Raw genomic sequence first — 26,645 nt, 5'->3', positions numbered from 1 at the left:
TTTAGACTAATGATCTGTAGTTTATGATTTATGAGGAGTCTAAAGGAAGTCTGTGAATTCAGAAGAGGAAAAATGACTTCTTTATTTTCTCTCACTTCTAATTAAATTAAACATTTTCTTCAATTTTGAATGTAGGTAACAAACCATAATAGCATTTAGTGGTAACTATGACTTTCTCAAAAACAGAAATCTCAAATACTATTATATAATATTATAGTTGCTACAGATACCTCAAAATGTTTATATGTATCACTTTGAAATTATTGTAGCTATTAGACTCATATTTCTATATCACATATATCATATTTCTATATCACAATTTAAAATATTTGGTTATTTCCATATAATTGATTTCCTTTGTAATCCAATGTATTTTATCCTATACACTTAAAAATATTATTCTGAGAATGGGTACATTCATGGATTCATCAATGGATTCATCGGACTGTTTTGGGAGATCAGTGATAAAAAATAAGAACCCTTGACCAACCATAGTGTAGATTCATTTGATCATTTCTTTCATTTTGAGGTTTATATTATGTCCTTAAAGAAAAACTTTACTATGGTAGTACAGAACTGGAAAAGGAGTGAATGCCCATCAATTGGGGAATGGTTGGTTGAACAAGTTGTGGTACAGGAAGGTAATGGAGTATTATTGTTCCATAAAAAATGATGAACAGGCTGATTATAGAAAGGCCTGGAGAGATTTACATGAAATGATGCTGAATGAAACAAATACAACCAGGTATATATTCTACACAGTAACAGCAAGAACGTGCGATGACCAATTATGAAAGACTTGGTTCTTCTCAGTGATTCAGTGATCCAAAGCAATCCCAATAGATTTTAAACAGAAAACGCCATCTGTATCCAGTAAAAGAACTAAGGAAACTGAAGGTAAATCAACACATGTTATGTGTATTCTTTTTTCTGTAATTTTTCTCTCTCCCATGTTTTTTTCCCCTTTTGCTCTGATTTTTCTCTCCCAACATAATTCATAAAACAATGCATATTAAAAATAAATAAACTAAAAAATGAAAACTTTTACTGCTGTGGTGCAGCAGATGGAGTTAGGAGTTTGAATTTTGCCTCAGACACTTCTGAAGATGGTCAAATCATTTACTTTCTGCTTGCCTCAGTTTCCTCACTTCTAAAATGGAGGTTATAGTTGTTAGGGTCAAATAAGATAATATTTGTAAAGTGTTTCACAAACTTTAAGTTATAAAGACTGATTTTAATTTTTATAGTGAGAAGATGAAGAGGGAGGTATTTTTTCTTTTTTTTTTTTATTTAATAGCCTTTTATTTACAGGATATATACATGGGTAACTTTACAGCATTAACAATTGCCAAACCTCTTGTTCCAATTTTTCACCTCTTACCCCCCCACCCCCTCCCCTAAATGGCAGGATGACCAGTAGATGTTAAATATATTAAAATATAACTTAGATACACAATAAGTATACATGACCAAAACATTATTTTGCTGTACAAAAAGAATCAGACTCTGAATTATTGTACAATTAGCTTGTGAAGGAAATCAAAAATGGGTGTGCATAAATATAGGGATTGGGAATTCAATGTAATGGTTTTTAGTCATCTCCCAGAGTTCTTTTTCTGGGTATAGCTAGTTCAGTTCATTACTGCTCCATTAGAAATGATTTGGTTGATCTCGTTGCTGAGGATGGCCTGGTCCATCAGAACTGGTCATCATATAGTATTGTTGTTGAAGTATATAATGATCTCCTGGTCCTGCTCATTTCACTCAGCATCAGTTCGTGTAAGTCTCTCCAGGCTTTTCTGAAATCATCCTGTTGGTCATTTCTTACAGAACAGTAATATTCCATAATTTTCATATACCACAATTTATTCAGCCATTCTCCAACTGATGGACATCCATTCAGTTTCCAGTTTCTAGCCACTACAAAAAGGGCTGCCCACAAACATTCGTGCACATACAGGTCCCTTTCCCTTCTTTATAATCTCTTTGGGATATAATCCCAGTAGTAACACTGCTGGATCAAAGGGTATACACAGTTTGATAACTTTTTGAGCATAGTAGGGAGGTATTTTTTCAAAATATTCAGGCAACTGATATAAGCATACTTATTTGCCTAATTGCCTTGTTGTCCCACTCATACCTGATGGATAAATGCTGTGGTGTTTCCCCTTGCTGTTGTCTGGGAGCTACTGAGACTGGAGAACGGCTCTACAAAACTATAGGGATTTCTGGGGGCTTCCACACAAGACAAAGTCTATGGTACTTGTGGTTTGGTATCATATGGTCAGAACAAGGCTGTGATTCATTGAATTCCTCCCTTTTCATTGACTATTTTTGGAGATCACAGAGCCACAGACTCTGTCCAGCCACACTCAGGGCACTTGGGGACTCAGGACTTGGCTTTTTTGATTTGTTTTAATGACGTCTGTCACTGTTCCATCTCAGGTTTCTTCCTCTTGACCTCCCAGATAAGATCTGCAGTCCTTGTGTTACAAGGCTGACGGGTTTAAGCTGTACTTTGCCTGGGAAGATTCAGTCAAGTGCTTTATGAACTTGATCTACTTTCAAGTGTTCTTTATTATTATTATTTTTTAATCACTTATCTATAGCTGGAGGAGTTGAGGTAGGAGGTGAGAAATAAAAATTCTCCAAGGTCACACACATTGAAAGTCTGGGAAAGTTTTGGAAAATGAACTCTGTTTTCCTATTTTCTGGGTTTTTTTTTTGGGATGAGGAGGAAACTCCCCCCAGTAATTCTGAGTAAATTACCTCCCAGGCAGAGGGATACATGGGAGCACACAGACAATGTGTGTGACTTTCACCTCAGACTTTCTCCACCACTTGGGAAGTTCCCCTCAGGAGTCTCTACCCTTGGGACCCATCCCTATGACTGGAGAATGGAGGGCTCCTCCCAGAACTTCTTCATTTCCTACCAGGATATAGCTTTCTGGACTTCTTCATCATGTCCAGAGATTGAGTGATTTGCCTCTTTTTTTTTTTTTTAAAGTAAAGCTTTTTATTTTCAAAACATATACATTGATAATTTTCTATATTCACCCTTGCAAAACCTTGTATTTCAAATTTTTTCCCTCCTTCCCCCATCCCTCCCCTAGATGGCAACAATATATATTAAACATATGCAATTCTTCTATACATATTACTGCAAATATCATGCTGCACAAGAAAAATCAGATCAAAAAGGAAAAAAAATTGAGAAAGAAAAAAAAATCAAGCAAATAACAACAAAGAGTGAAAGTACTATGTTGTGATTCACACTCCTCTGTCTGGGTAAAGATGGCTCTCTTCATCACATGATCATTAGAACTTTGCCTCTTTTCTATATAATCTTCTGCATCAGAATATACATTAATTTATATATTTATATATAATCAATTAATTTACTTCATTAAAGGTAAGAACTGTTTTTTTGGGCTTGCATTTGTTTTTCTAGTGCTTAGTATAATGTCTGGCATACAACAAGCACTTAATAAATGCTTGTTGACTGACTTGAACTTGAGCTAGGGACTTCTTCAACTGTCTCAAATTTTCTTAGAACACTTTAGCTGGATCTCTTCTTTGTAATTCATTAACCCTCCTTATATTACATATACTTGTGTACATATCACATCCATTACTAATAGATTGTTAGCTCTCTGAGGGCAGGGATTGTGTCATTAAAAAAAATCTATCCCCAGAGTAGAATCATCATCATCATCATCATCACCACTATCATCACCATCATTTATATAATACTCTGAATGTAGTCCTTTTACAGATATGATCTTGTTTCCTACACTTTATTGATTAGGTATTGTTGAGACAACCCATACTTTGTAATTTCCAAATATATTCCAATATCCATGTAATTTCCAAATCATTGTGATGATTTATTGGTAAATTTAGTAGACATTTTACTTGACACTCAATGGTCACAAAGAACCTTAATTAAATTATATTTTTAATTTTCTGACTGAAGGATCATTATTCCCATTTTGAAGAGGAAGAATTATATTCACAGAGATGAAACACCTCCTCCAAAATCACATAGCAAGGACACAAGACTTGTGATGTTAATGATCAGTCTCATACCAACACGATTAGCTTCTATTCAAAGTATCTGATGTCCTATAAACAAGGTCTCTGCTATCTTGTTTTTTGATCCATGATCAAAAAGAAACTGAGCAAAGCTTGAATATTTCACTTCCCCAGACATTTACCATTTACTGAAAGTAAATAGAATACAGAAAATATCAAAAGTGGTTTTCTCTCTTCTCAATTAAGCAGATGAATTGTTCTGGGGAAAAGTTGACATTATTTGTCAATGTTTAGAACTTCACCTAGGAGGCAGTGAGATGGATCAGTGGATAGAGCTTTGGGCTTGGAGTCAAGAAGACCTGAGTTTGATGTTAGCCTCAAACACTTAGCAGCTGTGTTATCCTGTGCAAGTGACAACCTCTGTCTGCTTTAATCCATTGGAGAAGGAAATGGCAAGTTTCTTCAGTATCTTTGCCAAGAAAACCCCATGGACAGTATAGTCCATGATCAATGACTGAATAACAACAATAAGAAATGCATATAGGAAATATGTTTCTTGATATTTTCTTTTTTAAAATTTTCAGTGGAACCACATATACCCATATTTTAGGGTGGTTTAAATGAGCTAACCTGGGCTTAGTTAAAGTATGGGAGCAATAACTATACATTCGTAGAGAGAATGAGGTTTTTTTTTTGCAGACCAAAATAAGATACCAAGCCATTCAGACTTTGCAGCTGACAGAAATGCATAATAAAGACAGAAATGGGGTCTCCTAAGAGGGTGAATCCAGACCTTACCTCTTTAGCCTGCCTTTTTGTTTTCTTTGTTTTATTTTTGGTTCAAACTCATTTGCAGCTAAATCAGAGAGGATCTTGGGAATATCTAAGAGCAGCTAATCTTTTTTTCTTTTTTTTTTTTTGATTAAAGCTATTTATTTTCAAAATATATACATAGATAAATTTTCAACATTTACCTTTGCAAAATCTTGTGTTGCAAATTTTTTTCCTTCCTTTCCTCCTACTCCCTCTCCTAGATGGGAAGTAATCCAATATGTTGAACATGTGCGATTCTTCTATATATATTTCCACAATTATCATGGTGCATAAGAAAAATCAAATGAGAAAAACCAAAATGTAAGCAAATAACAATAAAAAAGTGAAAATGCTATGTTGTGATTCATACTCAGTCCCCATAGTCTTCTCTCTGGATGACTCTTCATCACAAGACCATTGGAACCAGCCTGAATCACCTCGCTGTTGAAAAGGTCTAAGTCCCTTAGAATTAACCATCATATAATTTTGCTCTTTCTGTGTACAATGATCTCCTGGTCCTGCTTATTTCACTTAGCATCAGTTCATGTAAGTTTCTCCAGGTCTTTCTGAAATCATCCTGAAATGACCAGTTGGTCATTTCTTACAGAACAATAATATTCCATAGCATTTCATATAACTTATTCAGCCATTCTCTAACTGATGGGCATCCACTCAGTTCCCAGTTTCTTGCCAAAACGAAAAGGGCTGCCACAAACATTTTTTTGCACACATAGGTCCCTTTCACTTTTTATGATCTAAAAACATCTAATCTTAAATTAGATAGTTATCTATACGGGAAGGCTTTGATTTCCAGGTGTGTCAGCAATAGCAAAAGAACAAGATTTCAAGTGTTAGCATGGGAACAACTCTGAATAACTTTTTGTTAGCTGGGTGTAATGGATATGACCGAGAGTTGTCAGCCTGCCCTTTCAGGGGGCAGTTCCTATTACTTGACCAGAAGTCACAAGAACATTACTCAGCTAGGGCAGCCCAGCAGGGACCAGCTTTGGAACAAAGGATGTTGAGATCAGCAGAATAATGCACCAGCAGACTGACTGTATGCAGTGAAGTCACCAAGTGAGCGGCAGAGACTACTTGGGGAGACTCTCTCATGGACCAGTGTGCACCCAGAAGCATCACCAAGTCTAGTCCAGTGTCCCTACACAGAAATGCTGTTCTCAGCCAGCAAGAGGCCTAATGAGAATTTCATAACATCACTGGGTACCTTGCAGAGACATGAGCTGCCCTTCCACAGGGCCTTTTTGTATTCTCATCCTCAGTACTGATGGCATGGATATCTGTCAGAGATGTGAGCTACTTTTGTAGTGGAAATGATCCATTAAAATATTCTTAATAAGCCATTTTATTAAATGCCTTTGTTTTGAACCAATAATTGAGCCCTCTGGCTAGTCACTGACAAAGTGAACATATTGGTGGGGAGTAGTATATTATATGGATGTAGACCTGAGAGAACTTGGTAATTCTGTGTATGAGACGTAGAGTGCCCAAGGTACTATACATTTAAATTATATTTATAAAATGTCATTCATAAATATATAAATTATTATAATATAATATATAATATTTAGATATTATAATATGTAACTATTTAAATTATTATAAATATAAATCACATGAAAATTATGTGTATATGTATATATTTATATATATTACAATACACATATGCATATATATATGTCAATTTTATCTTCATAGAACTGAGGTTGAGGATTAACCAAAAAGGAAAAGAAGAATTGCCCCCTGAAAAGGTCGGGCTTGGTCATATCCATCCTACAAAGCTAACAAAAAGTTATCCACAGTTGTTCCACACTAATATCTGAAAGGAAAAGGAAAAGCCCAAGCAGGCTGCAACATGTTTAAAATGAGGGATTGTATAGGATAAATGTGGGAATATGAAATGTATGAATGGAAAAAAAATGAATGAATGAAAATGAAAAAGAAAAAAATGAATTAATCACATAGTGAGAGTGAAGATTAATCAAGGGACAGTTTCCATGTTCCAGTGGGATCTTCCCAATATCATGAGAACAAGAGCTGGAGTTCTAAACCAGGAGTCCATAAAGATATTTCTGAGGGTATATGTACTTGAATGAGGAAAATACACCTTTATTTCAATATAATTGGTTTCCTTTGTAATCATTTATGTTTTATTTTGTGCATTTAGAAACATGATTCTGAGAAACAGTCCTGAGGTTTCTCCAGTTTGCCTTAGAGGTTCATAATGCTTAAAAGATTAAAAATCCTGGCTCTTGAGGAAGACTCCTGCCAAGGTAGATCTCTTGTGGAAGATTTATAGGAACATACAGATAGGAGTCACATAATTATGGACAGACATCTTTGGATGCATGTATATATTTAACTTTAGGCAACAATATTAATTAAGTATATACTTACAACTAAAATGAATTTCTATTTATGATATGACAATTTGCCATTCTGGATGGATTGGACCCCCGTCCCCCTGCAACTGAAAAAATATAAGCTGATATTTGACCAGATTGATCCAAGGTAATTTTAGCCAAGTGAGAGTGGGAGCTGTTTTAGCCTTGCCAGAAATCTGTTAGAAAATGGCCTCATTTGCAGAGGGATGTGGGTGGTTGTCTTATGAAAATGACCGCAGACCTTTGAAACCTCTCTTGGTTCATAGCTCATGGCGCTCCATTTCTTTGCGAATTATTTTCTCACCATGTTTGAGGCCATGCTCCCCCACAAGACAGCTGCGACAATAATAGCCCGCCATGACAACAGCTCTAAACACACAGAAGAGCAGCACCAAAGGCTGGGTAAAACAAAATTTACTTGGCAGGGAAGGGAGAATGGAAGCTTTTCATGAATCCTTGCAAATGCTAATAAGGTCTCAACCTTGAACTACGTTTGCTTTTTTTTTTTTTTTTTTTTAATCTGGGAAATACTTTCCAGTTAAGACACCTTCAGTATATCAATAACAATCAAGGTTCCTGGTCCAGGGGGTTTCAAGTGCAATCAGATTTTCATGAATGGTTTTTTGAAAACTGTTGCATCCTTTTTTTTTTTTTTAACCTGGAAAAATGGGATATTTTGGGAGCTCTAGGGGGAAAAAAAAAGAAAAATAATACAGAGGAAAAAAAATACTCCATTTTTTCTTAAAGGGGCAGGCAGTTCATTTGTACCAGTCCTACCCACCATCAGAGGTAGTGCTGCTGCCATTGTGAGAATGAAATACATTTGCAGTGTGTAAATAGTTGACTCAATGCACCAACTCTGTTCGCATGAATAGGTCTTTGAAGCTCCTCTGCCCTTTCTGCCCTGTGGTTGCACAGATAAATGAAGAAAAGCCCTGATTATTTATATATATATTTTTTTGTGGTGCCTTCATTTAAAGATCCTGGCTAAACCAACCAGACAATGCTTTCACACTCACATCCTATCACTTTCTTCTCCTTAAATCATTTGGCACTAACTCTATAAATAAGTGGCCAAAGAAACAGTATTTTGTGGGCGTGTTAAAACTCAACTTGCTGATATGTCCTAACAACAGTGGGCTCTTTCCCAGACAGGAAGGAGGGAGAATTAAAGCTGATGGACTATGTAGGTTGTTCCCTGCCCCCCCCCCCCCCATTCCCCGCCCCCCCCCCCCCCTTCACCAGTTGACATAATTAGATGGATCGGGCTTTTCTTTTGTGATTTATTTGTGTATTCAATGGCAAAAATCCTATGAAGAGATACACGAGACAGAATTCCCACAGCCAACATTTTGAAATTACTCTGAACACGTTCTAGTTCTTCATGTTTTCTGAGAGATTAACACCCCTGCTGTATTCCCTCCAGTGAGGGGAGGCCCTCCTTTTGACCACTAATCAGGACTAGTGATTATTGTACAGTCTGGAATTAGACATAATGAGGCTGTTTAAGATGAGGACTTGAGATAGAGGAGAGCAGAAATCATGAATTCTTTCAATGCTTAGCAAAGTTCATTTACAATTCTGATTATGAGCAATCTACATTTTAATCTTTTCAGCAGGAAGAAATAGAACATTGCTATCATCAGGCCCCCTTTGACGCTTGCTTTAATTTAATAGTGTAATCGAAGATCCAGAACCAAAACTTTGGAGCCACTGATTAAACTCAACCTTGGAGGTTTCTGATTAAAATCCCTAAATGGATCACGTGTTCATGCCAGGTTTCTCTTGGAAATATCACATTTTGGTTTATGTTACTCTTGCGTCTCTATTCTCCCCTTTAAAAAAGGGAAAAATGAAAGGGATAACATAGCCTAGGTAACATAGCATTGATGATCAATCAATCTCAATGTCTCTCCTCTCAGGGAGGAGTTAATCTGGTCAAGGGAATTTTCTGCCTCATTAAGGAGCAATTACCTTTGCTAAAACAATGTCCTCATCTATGCATCAAGAGCATATATCCAGTATAGAGAGACATAGTTTTGTGGATTTAAAACTGGAAGGAACTGAAGATGTGATCTAGTACACCTAGAGCGAGAAACTGAGGCCCCAGGAAGTAAATTTACTTTTCCAACACAAGTTGTAAGACATGGAGCACAGGAGATCACTTAGAGGCTCAGAAATTATATGTTACAAGCTAGAACAGACTTAAAAGGGCAGTAAACGGCATAGCCAGGCTCTGAAACCAGGTCCCCTGATTCTTTTAAAAAAATTTTTATTAAAGCTTTTTATTTTCAAAACATATGCATGGGTAATTTTTCAACATTGACCTTTGCAAAGTTTTCTATTCCAAATTATCCCTTATTTCCTCCCACACCCTCCCTTAGATGGCAGGTAGTCCAATACATGTTAAATATCTTAAAGTACATGTTAAATCCAATATATGTATACATATTTATACAGTTATCTTGCTGCGCAATAAAAATCGGATCAAGAAGGAAAAAATCTGAGAAATAAAACAAAATGCAAACTACAGAAAGAGTGAGACTGATTCTTTTTTTTTTTAATTTAGTGAACAATGATTTTAGACAACACTACAAGACTTATGAAGGAAAATGTCATCCACATCCAGAGAAAAGCCCAATGGAGTCTGAATGCAGATTAAAGCAGACTATTTCCACTTTTTTTTTTTCAAAGTTTTTTTCCTTTTGTTCTGTTTCATCTTTCACAGCATAACCAATAAGAAAATATGTTTTACATGATTGCCCATATATAAGCTATTTAAAATTGCTTACTGTCTTAGGGAGAAATGAGGGAAAGGAGGGAGGGAGAAACATTTGGCACTTAAAGTCTTTAAAAAAAAAGAATATTAAAAATTGTATTTACATGGAATTGGAAAAAATAAAATACTACTTAAAAAGTTATTGATACCTTTTGTTTTGGTAACTTAAAAATACATTTTGTTCCCTTAACTTGACAAACATGGAGAAAAATGCACATTTCTAGAGAGAAAAAGAATAAAAAAGAGGACACTTTCTTTCTCTTTCCTTCTCTCTCTCTATATATATCCATCCATCCATCTATATAGATATCAATATATCTACATATAACAGTGAATCCTTATTAGGAAGTTTGGAAGTGTATACACACATACATGCATATATGTACATATACATGGACATGTACACATGTGTATATGTCCATGCATATGTACAACTCATCTTGAATTTCAAAATAATCCTGTTCCTGTGTCTCTCTCTGAACATCCTGCTTTTCTGAGAATTTAAAAAAGCTGATGTCAGTGATACCAATTTCTCTTTCTTCTCCCTTAAAAACAACTCCCTTGGACCAAGTAAGTATAGTCAAGCAAAACCAAAACATTTCTTGACCATGTATACAAAAATGAATGATTCCTCCATACTTACAATCCATCAATTTTCTTTCAGAAGGTGGATCACATTCTTTATCATTGGTCCTTTTGAATCATGGTTAGTCACCACATTAAACAAAGTTCTTAAATCTTTCAAAGTTGTGTTTATAGTTAGTGTTGCAGGTGCTCTATAAGTTATTCTGTTTCTATTCATTTTATTCTATTTTTTGTTCTGTTAATCTGAATGATTATGTTTTTATTAATATTTATTAATTTCATTTCATTTTGTCATATATAATTAGGCAAAATGATGTCTGAAAATTTCCTTCTCATTTGTTTTTTATCCTTTTTCATTTTTTAATTGATTTTCTTTGTCTTTTTCAATTAGAATAGCTATTTATCTATTTTTATTAGTTTTAAAAATCAGCTTTGATTTTTATTTATCAAGTCATTGGAATACTTTAATGTCAGTTTTTTAAATCTCTTCATTGTTTTTCAGAATTTGTTTTGGTCTTTAGCTGTTAAGAAGTTTGTTTTGTTTTGTTTTTTAGTTTTTTGGTTGATTTCTAGAGCTGAAATTTGTTTTGCTTGTGACTCTTTCTCCCCTTACTCTACACTTTTACTTAAAGCTCCCTCCTCACCTCTGACCTTTCTGTCCTTACCTGTTTCCCTATTTGGTGTAATATTGTATATATTTACACAAAACTCTGTACATATGTATGTGTTTAACCTTTCTTTATTTGGTTCACAACAAAGTTTATGTAATGCCTTATCCTCTCACCCTTTTCTCCATGATTACATATGAGCACCCAGCCTGATTATGAGAAATAGTAAGTTGCATCCTCATTTCCCATTTCCCCCCCTCCTATTCATTTTCTCTTAATTGTATTGTTTTGTATTTGTTTGCTTAAGAACATTAAAGGAGAGCCAAAACATTAGCCCTTTTGTCTTAGTTAACTACCTCTGTGACCCTTAAAGACATCTGGATTTTGAAGGAACACTTCTCTTTTCTCCTTCTCTTTAGTGTGTAAGTACTTCATCATTGTTTAACTGTTTTCAACTGATAAATTTTATTTACTTTTCTAGTTTTCTCCTGACACTTATGTTTATATTTAAAAGTTTCAGTTCAGAACTGACTTATTCATCAACTGAATGCTAACGGTCTATTTCATTAAATGCCATTTCTTCCTTGTTTCTCACTGCAAAAAGTATAAACCTTGATTATTTGCTTTTTTTGGAATGTTGAATTCCAAGATTTTCTTGCCTTTATTTCAGTTACAACATAATATTGTTATCCTAATTGTAGCTGGCTACTTCTGTATTTCCTTCTTTCTTTCTGGCCTAATGTAGTATTTTTTCTTTGATTTGGAAACCCTGGATTTTAGCTATGTCATTCCTGAACATTTCATTTTGGGGTTTTGCTCAAAGGATGACAAATAGATTCCTTTTATTCTCACTTTGCCTTCTGCTTCTGATAGATCCTGAAAGTTTTCTTTTATGGTTTATTGGAATATAGTATATAGTCATTTTATTTTGTTTTGTTTTTTGGTCATGGTTTCACAAGGAGTCTGATGATTCTTGAATTATTTTTCTATTCCCAGATGGGGCAGTACAGCGGATAGAATGCAGGGTCTGTAGTCAGAAGTTAATTCAAAGCTGACCTTGGACACTTTATTAGCTGTGTGACCCTGGACAAGTCAGTTAATCTTGTTTGCCATCAGTTTCCTCATCTGTAAAATGTATTGGAGAAAGAAAAGGCAAATCATTCCAGTATCTTTGCCAAGAAAACCTCAAATGGGATCATGAAAAAGCATATACAACTGAAATGATTGTAAAACAACAAGAATCTGTTTCCCAAATAACTTTTGTTATAGTAAATACCTTATATTTCCTTCTACTTTTCATTTTAAAAATTTTATTCTAATATTTTTATTATCTTGTGAAGTTACTGAGTTTTATTTACTCCATTCTAATTTTCAGGAAGGCCATTACTTGAAAAAAGTTTTCGGCCTTTTGATCTAAGCTATTTTTTCCACTTTTAAATCTTTCCTCCTGAGTTATTTCATTTATATTTTCCCCTCTTCCCACTCCCCCAACATTCTTTTAGTTTGTATGGGCAAGCAATTTTCCCCCTCTTTGAAGCTTTGTAATACATTTTATATTATAAAATTATTCTTTTCTTTTGACTTTATTTCTTGGAAATGTATAGACCTATGATGACTCTTCCGAGGGTTTAAGCATCTTCTTCGATTTAATCACATCTCCAGCATCAATTTCTGACTGGATATTTGGTTTTGGGGCTAATATTCACTTCCTTTCTACCAGAGCACTATGGTTTTCTAAGTTCTCTGTGGCATATCACATTTCTGGGAAATTTCTTCCCCATTCCTTCTCCTCTCCTTTTCCCCTTCAAGGCATATAAGTCAAGGAACTGGTGGCTCCTACTGTATCTGCAGCTTTTCTATTCTAGTCATGTGGTTTTAATGCTTCCTAGGAACAGAGTGCTACAGGTTTCAGGTATCCATGGAGAATGTGTTCCTACTCTTCATTACAGAGACTGATTGAATTTGTGGAAGAGTATGACCTGGGTTTTTCTGTGGATTGTAATGTATTTAATATTAGGACTTATGCTTTATTATGTGAGCGTCCATGATGTCGCTGTTATTTCATTTGCTTTATTGCTAAGTAAATTATTTTATTTAAGTTCTAAAAGTAATATTGTGAAGGCTAGTTTGTGTAAATGGAAATACATCAGTAGGGGCTTATTAAAACTGGGAGGGGGGAGTATATTTCCTCACAACTTAAGGTTACCTCTTAGAGAATTTGAGTGTAACTGCATGGTGGTTGTTTTTCTGTGGGAATTTAAATCTGCCATTGTGGAAAGGGCTGACAAGAGGAAGCACAGTGAGTCAGTGTCCTCATGCCCATATAAAATGTATGAGATGGAGAACAATATGGATTAGTTGTACATCTACCTATATTTGTATATGTGTGTAATTATGTATGTAAATATATAATCATCCACCCATATACATATACACATAGAGTCTTCTCGGATAGAACACAAGTTCTTTGAGGGCAGGGAATCATTTCATTTTTGTTTTGTATCCCTAGCATTTAGCATAATGGCACATAATTGCCCTTAATAGATATTTGCTAATTGATTCCAATATATATAAAATGTATAGTCCCTGCAGGACTGGGTGTTTTTTGTTTGAAATTGCAATAGCTCAGACTTTTTGTGATCTAATACTTATACACTTTGGGGTGTTGATCTTTGTCCATAAATGTCAACATCTGTTATCAACTTTCTCCAATTCTACTGGTTGTTCCCATTCCCCAAACCACTCTCTATACCAAGATAATAAAAAGCAGTTGGAAGAGATTAGCACAATGAAAAGACATAAAATAAAATAAATTAGAAAAAATAAACTAAGGAAATAATCGGCTAGTTTGACATGTGATTCTGGTTATTTTGCATCATTAAATGATAGGAGGAGCTTTCTTGGCCAACTGCAACCAACATTCCTTCTCTACCATGTGCTTTTGGTATTTCCTTAACAATGCTGAGAAACCATGGCGATCGAGAAAACAAACTCACTGAAGATATTGCAATAATTTCACACCCTAGGGAAGATCTGTGGCATAAAGAACAACAATTGCTTCAGGAAACTCAAGAAATAACCACTACAAAAGGTCCCACGTCACCAAGGGCTGCACATTTGCTGGGATGGGCTAGGAGCAAATATGGCATTTCCCTTTGAAAAATGTTTATCCTAAAGGCCTGACTAACAGCCAAATGAGCTGGTGACAATAAAACCAGATGGTGGCTGTTTAATAACTAGATTGGAGTATTTCAGCTACAGGGATATGGCTCAGACTGTGGAGTGAGAAGCTTTGATTCTCACAGAGGAAGCTTTACCCTAACCAGGGTTCTAAATTCAGGAAAATATCCAGGGAGTATCCAGTGGGCCAGGTAGAATCAAATCCAGAAGGCCAGAGGCGAGAACAATAATGTGGCATTTTATAGAATAATGTTTATATAGCTCTTTAAGATTTGTTAAGTGTTTTACAAAAATTATCTCACAACAATTATCTTCACAATAGCCTTAGGAGGTAGATGCTATTATTATCTACATTTTTTTAAATAGATGATGAAATTGAGGATAAATGACTTGCTCAGGCAACTGAGGACTTGTCTGACGACATATCTAAACCCAGGCAGGTGTCCCTGATTACAGCACCAGGGCTCTATCCATGGTGCTAGCTGACAGCTTCACATTAAAAAAAAACAAAACAAAAACCAAAATATACATGGGAAGGAGGGCTGACTGTGAGGTCAAAGAACCTGTTCATGATCTCACTTTGGATATTTACTACCTTTGTGACGATGAGCAAATCACTGCACTTTCCCATCTCACTTCTTTCTCTGGTACAGGGGAGGACCGCTGTTTATAAACGTGTGGCTTAGAATGGGAGAAGGGCCCTAGATCAGGTGCATCTCATTGTTTTCCCATTTCTAATGACAAAATCAGGGAGATATTGGAGATTGGTTGGCAAAGCCCTAGATGTACAGCCATGGGCCATGGAAATTTCAAAGTGTGATAAGAGAATTTTTGGCTTAATTTTCTGAGTGCTATTTACTTAAGATGAGGTTGTCAGGAACTTGTCAGAGCTTGCAAAGTCAAGTTTGAGATATTAGCTACAGTTCAGTTGTGAACTAGCTAGTTTCCTCCCCTTTCTGCCACTTGTTCTTTGACCTGTAAATCATTATCTTCCCTTATTTGTTGTTTGCTTATGTAACCAAAACCTATATAATGTTAGTTTAAAACTAATACTTGGGCAACCTATGCCCTGAACCTAATAAATAGTAACCCTTATTTTTGCCCCTTTGCTTGTATGGTTGGTGACAATACATAATCAATGACAATTTTTTTTTTTTATCACACAGGTACTGAAGATTTCAGAAAAGAGTCAGAGTCAATTAATCAGTCAATAAATACTTATTAAATGCTGACAATGTTTTAGGCACCGTGCTAAGCACTACAGATGTAAATACAAATAAAAAGGGAGTTCCTTAAGGAGCTTTTAATCTAATAGGGAAAGACTATGGGGCAAAGTAGAGGAATCCTGCCACAAGAAAGGCAGGACCCAGAACACCAGAGAGGCTTTTATGGACTTATCACACAAATACATGACTCCCAACTTTTGGCGAGCTGCCATTTTATAATTTAATAATTTATTTGCTCTTATGAGCCTCCTTCCTCCCCAAAATGTGGTCTGGAGCCTACAGTAAGACTTAGACTTGCCAATTTAGTCTTGACTTTCAGAGGCAACCAATCCACAGAGATCAAGTCTCCAAGTCAATTATTGGAAAGAAGAATCCCACTTGCTGAGGGATTATTTCCTAACTCTGCTGCTACCATTTTTGGTTTGACTTTTGGTGGAAATTATAGCATCATAAAACATAGGATGATAGACTTAGAGCTAGAAGAGGTCTTCTATTAGAGGTCTTCTATTTCAACGCCTGTCATTGGACAGATGTAGAAACCGAGGCACAGAACTGATGAAGTTACATGGCCACGGTCACAAAAGTCACAAAAGTTTGAGCTTCAAACTGAGGCTTCCTGATTATGAATCAACCAACCAATCAACATTTATCAAATGCCACTGTGTGGAGTGCTGGGGCTGCACAGAGAAAAATGAAGTAGTTTCTTTCCTCAGGGAGTTTACTTTGCATTAGAGAAAGGTAACAGGCTCTCATGGAAATATATGGGAAATGAATACCAGGTAACTTCAGGGGTGGGACTCCAGCAGCTGTAGGAATATGAAAAGGCTTCACACAGAAGGCGACAGGTGAGGAAATCACGGATTGAGAGGTAGGAAGTGAAAAGGGAATGTATGAGTGATAATAAGCCCAAATGGGTTCTGTCTCTCTGTCTCTATATCTCTGAATCTCTGTCTCTCATCTTCCTCTTCCTCCCCCTCTTCCTCCTTCTTCTCTTGCTCCTCCTCCTCCTCTTCCTCTTCTTCCTCCTCTTCCTTTCTTCTTGTTCTTCTTCCTCTCTCTCTCTCTCTCTCTCTCTCTCTCTCTCTCTCTCTCTCTCTTTCTCTCTCTCTCTCTCTCTTTCCTGAAATGGAATAGTCATAGCAAGAAAAGTTTAATTGGACCCAATAGTTCATGCAGGGGAGGTAGTTGCAATGCTCCTGGAAAAGTTTGAGTCACTTTGTAAAGGGATTTAATGTCACCAAAACAGTTGGTATTTTGTCATAAAGATACTAGGGAGCTAGAGATTTTTGTGAAATGGCAGACCTGAACTTCAGGAAATGTCACTTTGGTAGTTGTATATGGAGGCTGGCAGGGGAGGCTAAAATTCAGGCAAAAGGTGGGTGAGGTTGGAACTGTATGCCTTAGAGAGAAGAGGAAAGGTGGGTGAGATGTTGTGGGGTACTGAGGTACAAGGACTGAAAATTGCTTAGTTATGTGGGGTTAGGGAGAGGGAGAAGCTGAAGATGACTTTGAGATTTAGACTTTTGGAACACACTGGTGGTATAATGATGATAATGTAACCAATGGGAGAAGCTGGGGAAGAGAGAGAGAGAGAGAGAGAAGAAGAAGAAGGAGGAGGAGGAGGAGGAGGAGGAGGAGGAGGAAGGGGAGGAGGAGGAGGAGAGAGAAGAAGAAGGAGGAGGAGGAGGAGGAGAAAGAAGAAGAAGGAGGAGGAGGAGGAGGAGGAGGAGGAAGAAGAGGAGGAGGAGGAGGAAGAAGAGGAGGAGGAGCAGGAAGAGGAGAAGGAGGAGGAGGAGGAGGAGGAGGAAGAGGAGGAGGAGAGAGACAGAGACAGAAAGGCAGAGATAAACAGAGAGAGACAAAGAGAAGAAGAAGAGGAGGAGGAGGAGGAGAAAGAGGAAAAGGAGGAGGAGGAGGAGAAAGAAAAGAGGAGGAGAAAGAGAAAGAGGAGGAGAAGGAGGAGAGAGACAGAAACAAAAAGAGACTGGGGGGGGGGAAGGGATGCAGGGAGAGAGAGGAGAAGAAAGAAGAGGATTCAGAACAGAACCTTGAGGGACACCTACGGAGCGGGTGGGATATGGATAATGGTCCTTTGAAAGAAGGCTTTGGAGCGGTTAGACCTAAGGCTGTAGGAGAATCAAGAGAGATCAGTGTTACTGAGATACCTTTGAGAGGATGCAGAATTCAGGAACATAGGATGGTCAACAATGAATAGATAGTTTGAGAAGGATGAGGACTGGGAAGGGGACACATCCCAAGTAAGGAATCTCTGGCAACTTTGGAGAGAGTAGGGCTTGTTTGTTTTATTTTGTTTTTTGGGGGGAAGACAATCTGGCTTGTGACTGGCTCAGGATCACAGAGTCAGTAAGTGGCTGAGGTCAGATTTGAAGTCAGGTCCTCCTGGCTCCGAGAGGGCAGTTTCTGTGGTGAGGAGGTGCAACCCAGTGCTCCATTATCTATTACTTTAAAGTTCCCAAAGCACTTTTCATACATTCATTCTTCAGTTCCTCCAAACAACTGTATAATCCAAGTACCACAGGCATTAATATGCTATTTAACAGATGAGGAAAATGAATTTCAGAGAGAAAAGGGCCACCACGGCGCCAGAACTAGACCTGAAGCCCATCACTCTTTCCAACACAACACACTTAGGCATCCAAGTAGGTGATGACACTTAGAAGAAAAACACGGCTCTTTCACATTTAATAACCACAGCTTTGAAATGCACATTTTGCTGTGATGCGTGTCTGGCACTGTGTGGCACTTCGTGTGGAGCAGCAGGGTGACAGCTTGGCTGTGGAGCAGGGGTGGGGGCATTTTGTGCCCAACGCTAGAAAATGGGGAGCATACAGTGTCATGACCACCAGGTGGCACAGTGACTACATGTTAATTTGTGCTACCAAACTAACTCAGCCAGGGAGCCAGGAGCCTCTCAAAATTCCAGGAGACTCCTGGAAAACCGGGAATTAATAAAAAAGCCTATTATAACATAGCTTATTATAGAAAGATTTTAAAAATGCACTGCAGTCAAATAAATGTTTTTTTTTAAGGTAGAAGAATCCATTGCTTTGACACATTTCCCTTCTTTTCTCTCTCTTTATTCAATCCAGTCTCCTTGTTACAGAGTCAATGTATTTTTTTATTTTTATTTTTTTGCTGAGGCAATTGGGGTTAAGCGACTTGCCAGGGTCACACAGCCAGGAAGTGTTAAGTGTCCGAGGCCAGATTTGAACTCAGGTCCTTCTGACTGCAGGGCTGCTGCTCTATCCAAGGGATCAATGTGTTTTTAGAGGAATTTGAATGGGGGAGAGCCTTGGTACTATTTTCCATCTGTCCTGAAAACTAATTCTCCTACAGATGTTGTTTTCCCCCAATTAGGAGAACTTCTAATAGAGTTTCTTGAGAACAATCACAGCATAAATTTTCTGTTTCTATTCCCAGCACTTAACACAGTGCTTTTACATATAATAAATACTTAATAAATTCTTCTTTCTTTCCTCTCCTCCTATCCTTCCCTTCTTTTCTCCCTCCTTCCTTCCTTCCTTCCCTTCCTCCCTTCTTTTCTCTTTTCTTCCTTTCCTTCCTTCCTTCCTTTCCTTCCTTCCTTTCCTTCTTTCTTCCTTTCCTTTCCTTTCTTCCTTCCTTTCCTTCCTTCCTTCCTTCCTTCCTTCCTTCCTTCCTTCCTTCCTTCCTTCCTCTTCCTCCCTCTTTTTCTCCCTTCTTCTCCTTTCCTTCCTTCCTTCCTTCTTCTTCCTTCCTTCCTTCCTTCCTTCCTTCCTTCCTTCCTTCCTTTCTTTTCTCCCTCCTTCCTTCCTTCCTTCCTCCCTTCTTTCTCCCTTCTTCCTTTCCTTCCTTCCTTCCTTCCTTCCTTCCTTCCTTCCTCCTTCCTCCTTTCCTTCCTTCCTTCCTTCCTTCCTTCCTTCTCTCCTTCTTTTCTCCCTCCTTCCCTTCCTTCCTTCCCTTCCTCCCTTCTTTTCTCCCTCCCTCCTTCCTTCCTTCCCTTCCTCCCTTCTTTTCTCCCTCCTTCCTTCCTTCCTCCCTTTCATTTCTAGAGAAGGAAGAACTCAGTAACTCATAAAGCACTCATTCTACTTTGAAACAGCTCTAATTATTAGCAATTTCTACCTGAAATTAAGCTGACCTTAGTCTTCCTTTTTCAGATTACCCCCATATTCTCTGCACTGATCTTGATATTCTCTATAGACCCAATATTTGCATATCGTGTTCCCCATTAGAATGTACTGTACTTGAGAGCAGGAACCATGGTTAGGGTTTTTGTTTTGTTTTGTTTTGGGCCTTTGTTTTTGCCACAAGATCTGGCACACAGTAAATGCTTAATAAATACTTGTTGACTAATTGGCTGTTCAGGGTCAGTCTCCTTATAAATTCTACGCATTGCTCTTATTTATTCCTTTTAAGACCAAGCAGACTAGACATTCTCCCATGTTTTCCCATATAAAACTCTGAGCTGGGGATTTTGTATGAGGACAGATAGATCCCTGTTTCATAAGGGACAGTCCAGAAGGGAATCTGAATTCAGGCTGTGCAAAACTAAAATAAATAAAAATTTCTCTATTGTATAACATACTTTTTGTGAGGAAACGGAGCAAATAGTTAACAATTACACATTTTCACGGCAGTTTTGGAACTGAGAATATAACGCGGACAGGGATGGGAGAACAAGATTTGACGATTGTGTCAATCCCAAGAAAGTCAGGTTCGACCTTTTTGTCCTCTCCAGACTTGCTGCCTGGAGTTAAAATGGTCAGTCATTAATATGAGTGACCCGAAGGCTAATATGGGTCCAGAGGAATGCTTTTCATTGTCCTGTATTGTTTATTTCCCTGTTGTGAAATCCTGTGGCCAGCAAACTGCATAGTTCCAGCAGTAAAGGACTAATTGCATGCTTTCAAAGACTGATTTGCGTGGGGCCTGTTTGGCTACACAAGGAGAGAAAACAGAGCAGGGGGTGAGAAAACGTCAAGGTTACACACTTCATAGAGCTCTCAAACCGATGAGGAATTTTTATTAATTCTTTAAATGCAAAGGTCCAGCAATGTCTCTACCTGTCATACCCCCTGCGGCGTTCCAGGTAGGAAAGTATGACTCACGGAGGGAGCCCTTGTGTGCCAGGAAGCCTTCCTCTGTGGGTCTGGGCATGTGAGAGGGAGGAAAAAAAGGGAGAAAAGCTCACCTTGGGCAGACTCCGGAATGTGAATTACCAGCTGCCCCAGAGCCGAGAAGTCCGCCGAGGCCCCCCATGCAGGAGAGATTTTCGAACAGAATAACTTGAGCAGGTAGCTTGGCAGGGACCGGAGATCTTAGGTGAATCGTTAACCATCTGCTCCATTTCCTCACGAAAAATATGGGACACAATAGAAAACAATTCTTTTAATTTAGCTGTGTACACTCTGAGTCCAGATTCCCTCCCGGACCGGCCCTTATGAAATAGGGATTTGCCCTCATGCAAAATCCCCAGCTCAAGAGTTTATATGTGTAAACATGGGGGAAAATGAGAAGGCAAGGTTTTATTGAAAATTATCCATGGAGATATTTTGTAAATAAAAAGCTTTAATTAAAAAAAAAAAGAAAATTGAGGTTTAAAATGGTTCAATGGCCTACCCATTGTGACACCGTTGGTCAGTATGCACCGATGGAATACCTAATGCAAAAAAGACATCTTCCTATTTTTTTTTTAACAAAATCATATAGTCAGTCATGTCATTTGGGAGCAGGAATGGTCTCCACAATAAGATTTGTTGCTTCTCTCCAAATTAGCACTGGTTTGGAAAATTATCTGTATAATTCTTTTTCATCTGGATTATCTGTCCAGGGAATATTGGGCTGCAGGCCTTGGAGCAAGAAGCCTCAACTTCTATGGGCTTGGGTTATGGCATTTCAGGGGAAAGATGGCTCCATTTTCCTATCCTCAGACCCCACCCACCCACTGCTGGGCACATACTGTACTAAGTATTCCATCAGTGCATATTGACTGACTGTGTCACAATGGGTAGACCATTTAACCACTCTGAACCTCAATTTTTATTTAATTAAAGCTTTTTCTTTTCCTTTTTTTCCTTCATTCTTTCTTTCCTTCTTCTTCTTCTTCTTCTTCTTCTTCTTCTTCTTCTTTCTTCTTCTTCTTCTTCTTTCTTCTTCTTCTTCTTTTGTTGAGGTAATTGGGGTTAAGTGCCAAGGGTCACACAGCTTTCCTAGCCAGATTTGAGCTCAGGTCCTCCTGAATTCAGGGCTGGTGCTCTATCCACTGTGCCATCTAGCTGCCCCCAAAGCTTTTTATTTTCAAAATATATACATAGATAATTTGCAACATTCACCCTTGCAAACCTTGTGTTCTAATTGTTTCCCTCCTTTCCCCCACCCTCTCCCTTAGATGGCAAGTAACCCAATACATGTTCAACATGTGTAATTCTTCTACACATATTTCCACAAACATTGTGCTGCACAAGAAAAATAAGATCAAAAGGGGAAAAAAAGAGAAAGGAAAAAAAGCAAGCAAACACCAACAAAGAGAGTGAAAATAGCAGTTCCCACAATCCTCTCTCTGGGTGTAAATGGGTTTTTTCCATCACAAAAACCATTGAAACTGGTTTGAATCATCTCATTATTGGAAAAAGCCAACAGAATTGATCATCATATAATCTTGCAGTTGTCGTGTATAATGATCTCCTGGTTCTGCTCATTTCCTTCAGCATCAGTTCATATAAGTTTTTCCAAGCTCTTCTGAAATCATCCTGTTGATCATTTCTTATAGAACAATAATATTACATTATATATATATATGAACTTCTTCAGCCATTCCCCAACTAATTAACATCCATTCAGTTTCCAGTTTCTTGCCACTACAAAAAGGGGCCGCCACAAACATTTTTGCACATGTGGAACTCAATTTTCTCATTGCAAAAATGGATATATTGTATTGCCAACCTCACAGAATTGTCTGTGATTCCCAGAGGGACATGAGCCATCCTTGCAGCTGAGGCAGGAGCCTCTCTAGATGTTCCTTCCTTTCTTGTGGCTACATGTGCTCACTTCTGGGTGCCCTGGTCTTTAAAATCCCAGGAGTACCGACCTGCTCTGGAAACAGACCTGGACACCAGCACCATGGCTTCTTTCCACCAGAGACCAAGAACTATTTGTTTCCCTTCTGGTTTGATATTGTCCAATTCAGCTATTTCAGGATGTTTCAAACGACAGGGGCTTAATAAATGCTTCTTTCAAAAGTTTACTTTTTAAAGTCAAAATGAGTTGAATACCTCATTTCTCATTGCTACCGACTAAGCCCTGGGGAGACAAATTTCCTTTGGTACCAAAGCCAACTTTGTTTAAAAATAAAAAGAAAAAAAAAGAAGTTTTATTGCTAAAGCCTTCGTTGATCAAAGTATCACAGTAATCCCTTTTTTGCCACATTCCCTCCTATTCTAATAGCTTGGATCTTTTTTTTTTTAACCTCTTTCTTCCTTTCTTTTCCTTCCATCACTCCCTTTTTCCCTTCTCCTGCCTACCAGTCATTTCTGGCCCTCTTTACCCTATTGGCCTGGTTCTGTGACTTGTTTGCCAACAGTGTGGGCTTTCTGATGTTCACTTTTAATTAAGATGGATAAATCAGAGCTACAGCAGGCTCCTGGTTTCATGTTTTGATGAAGAATTATTACATCCAGAGCAGAGTGAGCCTGGCGCGAGGTCACATTCTAATGAAGGCCAAAGGAGAGCCAACTGTTGAGTGAGGGGGAGGCCCAACACAAGTGAGATGGAGCAGCCCGTCCATACTTGGCTGCTTCCTGGGTTTCCCTGATTACCAGGGCCAGACTTTGCTAGGAATTGGGGGATGGGTTTTCTTTTCTCCCTGCCTCCCACTGACTCACCGAGGGCATTTCAAAAGGATCCATAGTGCAAAATTTCTTTATTTCTTGGTGAAGAAGACAAATCTTTTCTTGCAGATCAGGCTGCATGGGTGGTGAGTAGAAATGAAATGAAACAGAAATCAATGAAGTAGAAGCAGTGAGAATACCCAGCTCAGGTTCTGGTGAGAAGCTTCCTGGACAAGATGCTTGAAGTTCACATCTTCCCTCTTCCAGTGTAACTAATTTTAGGGGGACAACGACTCACACTTTGCTTTGTCAGCTCCTTTTTCTTGAGACTTTTCTCATTTTCAACTGAGGGGCCTTAAGTGGATTGGATGAGAGGGACTGACCCTTTCCTTTAAGACTTCCTCTTTCAGACAGTTGGCAAATGCCAATTACCTCCAGTTTATGGTGTAAGGAGACTCCTGAGACATATTGAGCTAAATCCTTAGAATTATAACACCAATTTCTAGGTCCTCTTTGGTTATTCTAAACATAGATAAAATCTTTCTCACTTTTTTATAAGGGGATGGGGAATACTTTTCCTATTTTCTGGAGGGCAGTGCTTATAAAAATGGACAATTTTCTTGCTTATTCTTAATGGGGAAGAGCTACTTTTGATAGGAAACAATTTCACATAGTACTTATCATTTGAGTAAGTATCCAGTAATCACAATATCAGAAATTTTTACTGCAGAAAGGAATCCTTAAGATCATCATCTATCTCTCTGTCTTCACAACGCATCCCGGGCACACCCAAAACATTCATCTTTACGTCCTGTTCTTCGAATTATCCGAGTGTCACAGTGTTATGACTCTGTCCTGTGGTGGTCACTGATCTGGTAGCTGCCAATCTCCCAGTCCTTCCCTACACCCACGCCCCCCATATCTTTTTCTAGGCATAGGTCGTCCGTGAGACATTACTCATACAGTTCTTTCCCCATCTACTGGCCATGATTCCAAATGTCCAGACTCAGCATTCTGTTTTTCCTCCTCATCCCTACTCAAGGTCAAATTGAGCTGCAAGTGAGTGAGATTAGATAAAAGTGATGAGGTCAGAGTAGCAATTCTTAGTTCAAAATGCACGTGACAAATTCACAAGGGCTTTCTCTTAGCCAAAAGGTACATTTATTTAGGAGAAGGAGTTACAGATAAAATGAAAAGGCAAAATAGGCACCAGGGGTGGTAAATATGAAATAGAGTTGGGAGAGCAATAGGGTTAGCAAGGAAAGGGATTTGGAAGAAGCCATTAAAGAAGAAAGATGTCATTAAAGGAAAGATGATCTGAGGGGGCGGAGGGATAGAGAGGAGAAAGAGCCAGGAAGAGAGGGATAGGGAGAGAGAGAGAAAGCAAGAGAGACAGAGAGAAAGGTAGATATATATATATATATATATATATATATATATATATATATATATTATATATTATATATATATCTTTCTAAGCTAGGCAAGGATACACAAAATGCTTGCTCCAGCTTGAACTGTCCTTGGTCTCATGGTGGCTGCCAGAGAGGAAGGGGAAAAATCTCTCATTCTTGTACAGCTCTGGGCTGGGAAGAACTGCAGAAGATCATCTGAACTTCTTTTGTTCTCCCCATCCCCATCTCTCTTTTTTCTGTATGTTGCTTACTTTCCAAACTCTGTGCCCAGGCTAGCAGCTAATGTCATATATATATATATATATAGAGAGAGAGAGAGAGAGAGAGAAAGAGAGAGAGAGACAGAGAGACAGAGAGAGAGAGAGACAGAGAGAGACAGACAGAGGGAGAGAGACAGACAGAGACAGAGACAGACAGAGACAGAGGCAGAGACAGACAGACAGAAAGAAGCAGAGAGACAGACAGACAGACAGCAGACAGGGAGAGAGAGAGAGGCAGAGAGAAAGAGAGAGAAAAAGAAAGAAACAAAGACAGAGACAGAGGGAGAAAGAGACAGAGGAGAGAGACAGACGGACATACAGAAAGAAAAAAAGTAGAGAGACAGACAGACAGAGAGAAAGAGAGAGGCAGAGAGAGAAAAAGAAAGAGAGAGGGGGGAGAAAGAGACATTGATAGAGGGAGAAAGATAGGAGAGAGAGAGAGAGAGAGAGAGAGAGAGAGAGAGAGAGAGAGAGAGAGAGAGAGAGAGGAGAAAGGGAAGGAGAGAAAGAGACATAAAGAGTAGAACCTTATAGCTGTTTCAGTCCTGAAAAGAATTTAACAAAGATTTTTATCATGAGCACATCTTTTATAGGGGAAATACAACCTTGGGAGTATCTCAGGAGAGGAGGGGACTGTATATTGAGGTGTCTGGGAAAGTCTGGCTTCCCATCATAGGTAGCTTAAAGATGCTAGTGAAGACAATCTGGGCACATCATGGTAACTATGGTAATAAGACAGTCTGGAAAACAAAGTTCCTAAGATGAGCATTTTAGTATTTCCTGAAAAAGGGAGGGAATAAGCTGATTTCAGGATTCATGTCAAAAGCATAGAAGAACTAAATAGAATATTTCATTTACTTTTCTCACCTTCTACAGGAAGCCCTTCCTAATCCCTCTTAATTTTAATGCCTTTCCTGTTGATTATTTCTTTCTTATTTTATACATCATTTGTTTCCACATATGTTTACCAACTGAATCCCCATTAGACTGTGAGCACTTTGAGGGTAGAGACCGCTTTTTGCCTTTCTTTATATCCTCAACATATGTCCGGCATATAACAAACTCTTAATAAATGCTTACTGACTGTCAAATCTCCCTTTCAGGTTGGAGTTTGGTTCCTTCTTCTTCAGCCTCCTAAATATAGCAGTGGTTGGGAAAGAGCCAACCCAGAAGTCATGTCTTAAAATTTACCTCATTTCGCCCTTGAAATCTGCTGTTCGGGGGAGGTTCCTGGTTGCCTGGCCATGAATGAGTCCCGAGCTGGACGAGGGACCTTCCCTTTCCTGAGATCACTGTTGCTTTCCCAGATAACAGAAGATAAGGATGGCTACTTCTAGGGCTCTCGGTTCCCCTGAGAATCACTCAGGCTAGACAGGGATACACAAAATGCTTGCTCCAGCTTGAACTGTCCTTGGTCTCAGGGTGGCTGCCAGAGAGGAAGGGGAAAAATCTCACAGTCTTGTACAGCTCTGGGCTGGGAGGAACTGCAGAAGATCATCTGAACTTCTCTTGT

The sequence above is a fragment of the Sarcophilus harrisii genome, chromosome 5 (genome assembly GCF_902635505.1).
Source record: "Sarcophilus harrisii chromosome 5, mSarHar1.11, whole genome shotgun sequence".
Classification (NCBI taxonomy): domain Eukaryota; kingdom Metazoa; phylum Chordata; class Mammalia; order Dasyuromorphia; family Dasyuridae; genus Sarcophilus; species Sarcophilus harrisii.
This window is presented reverse-complemented; position numbering follows the sequence as displayed.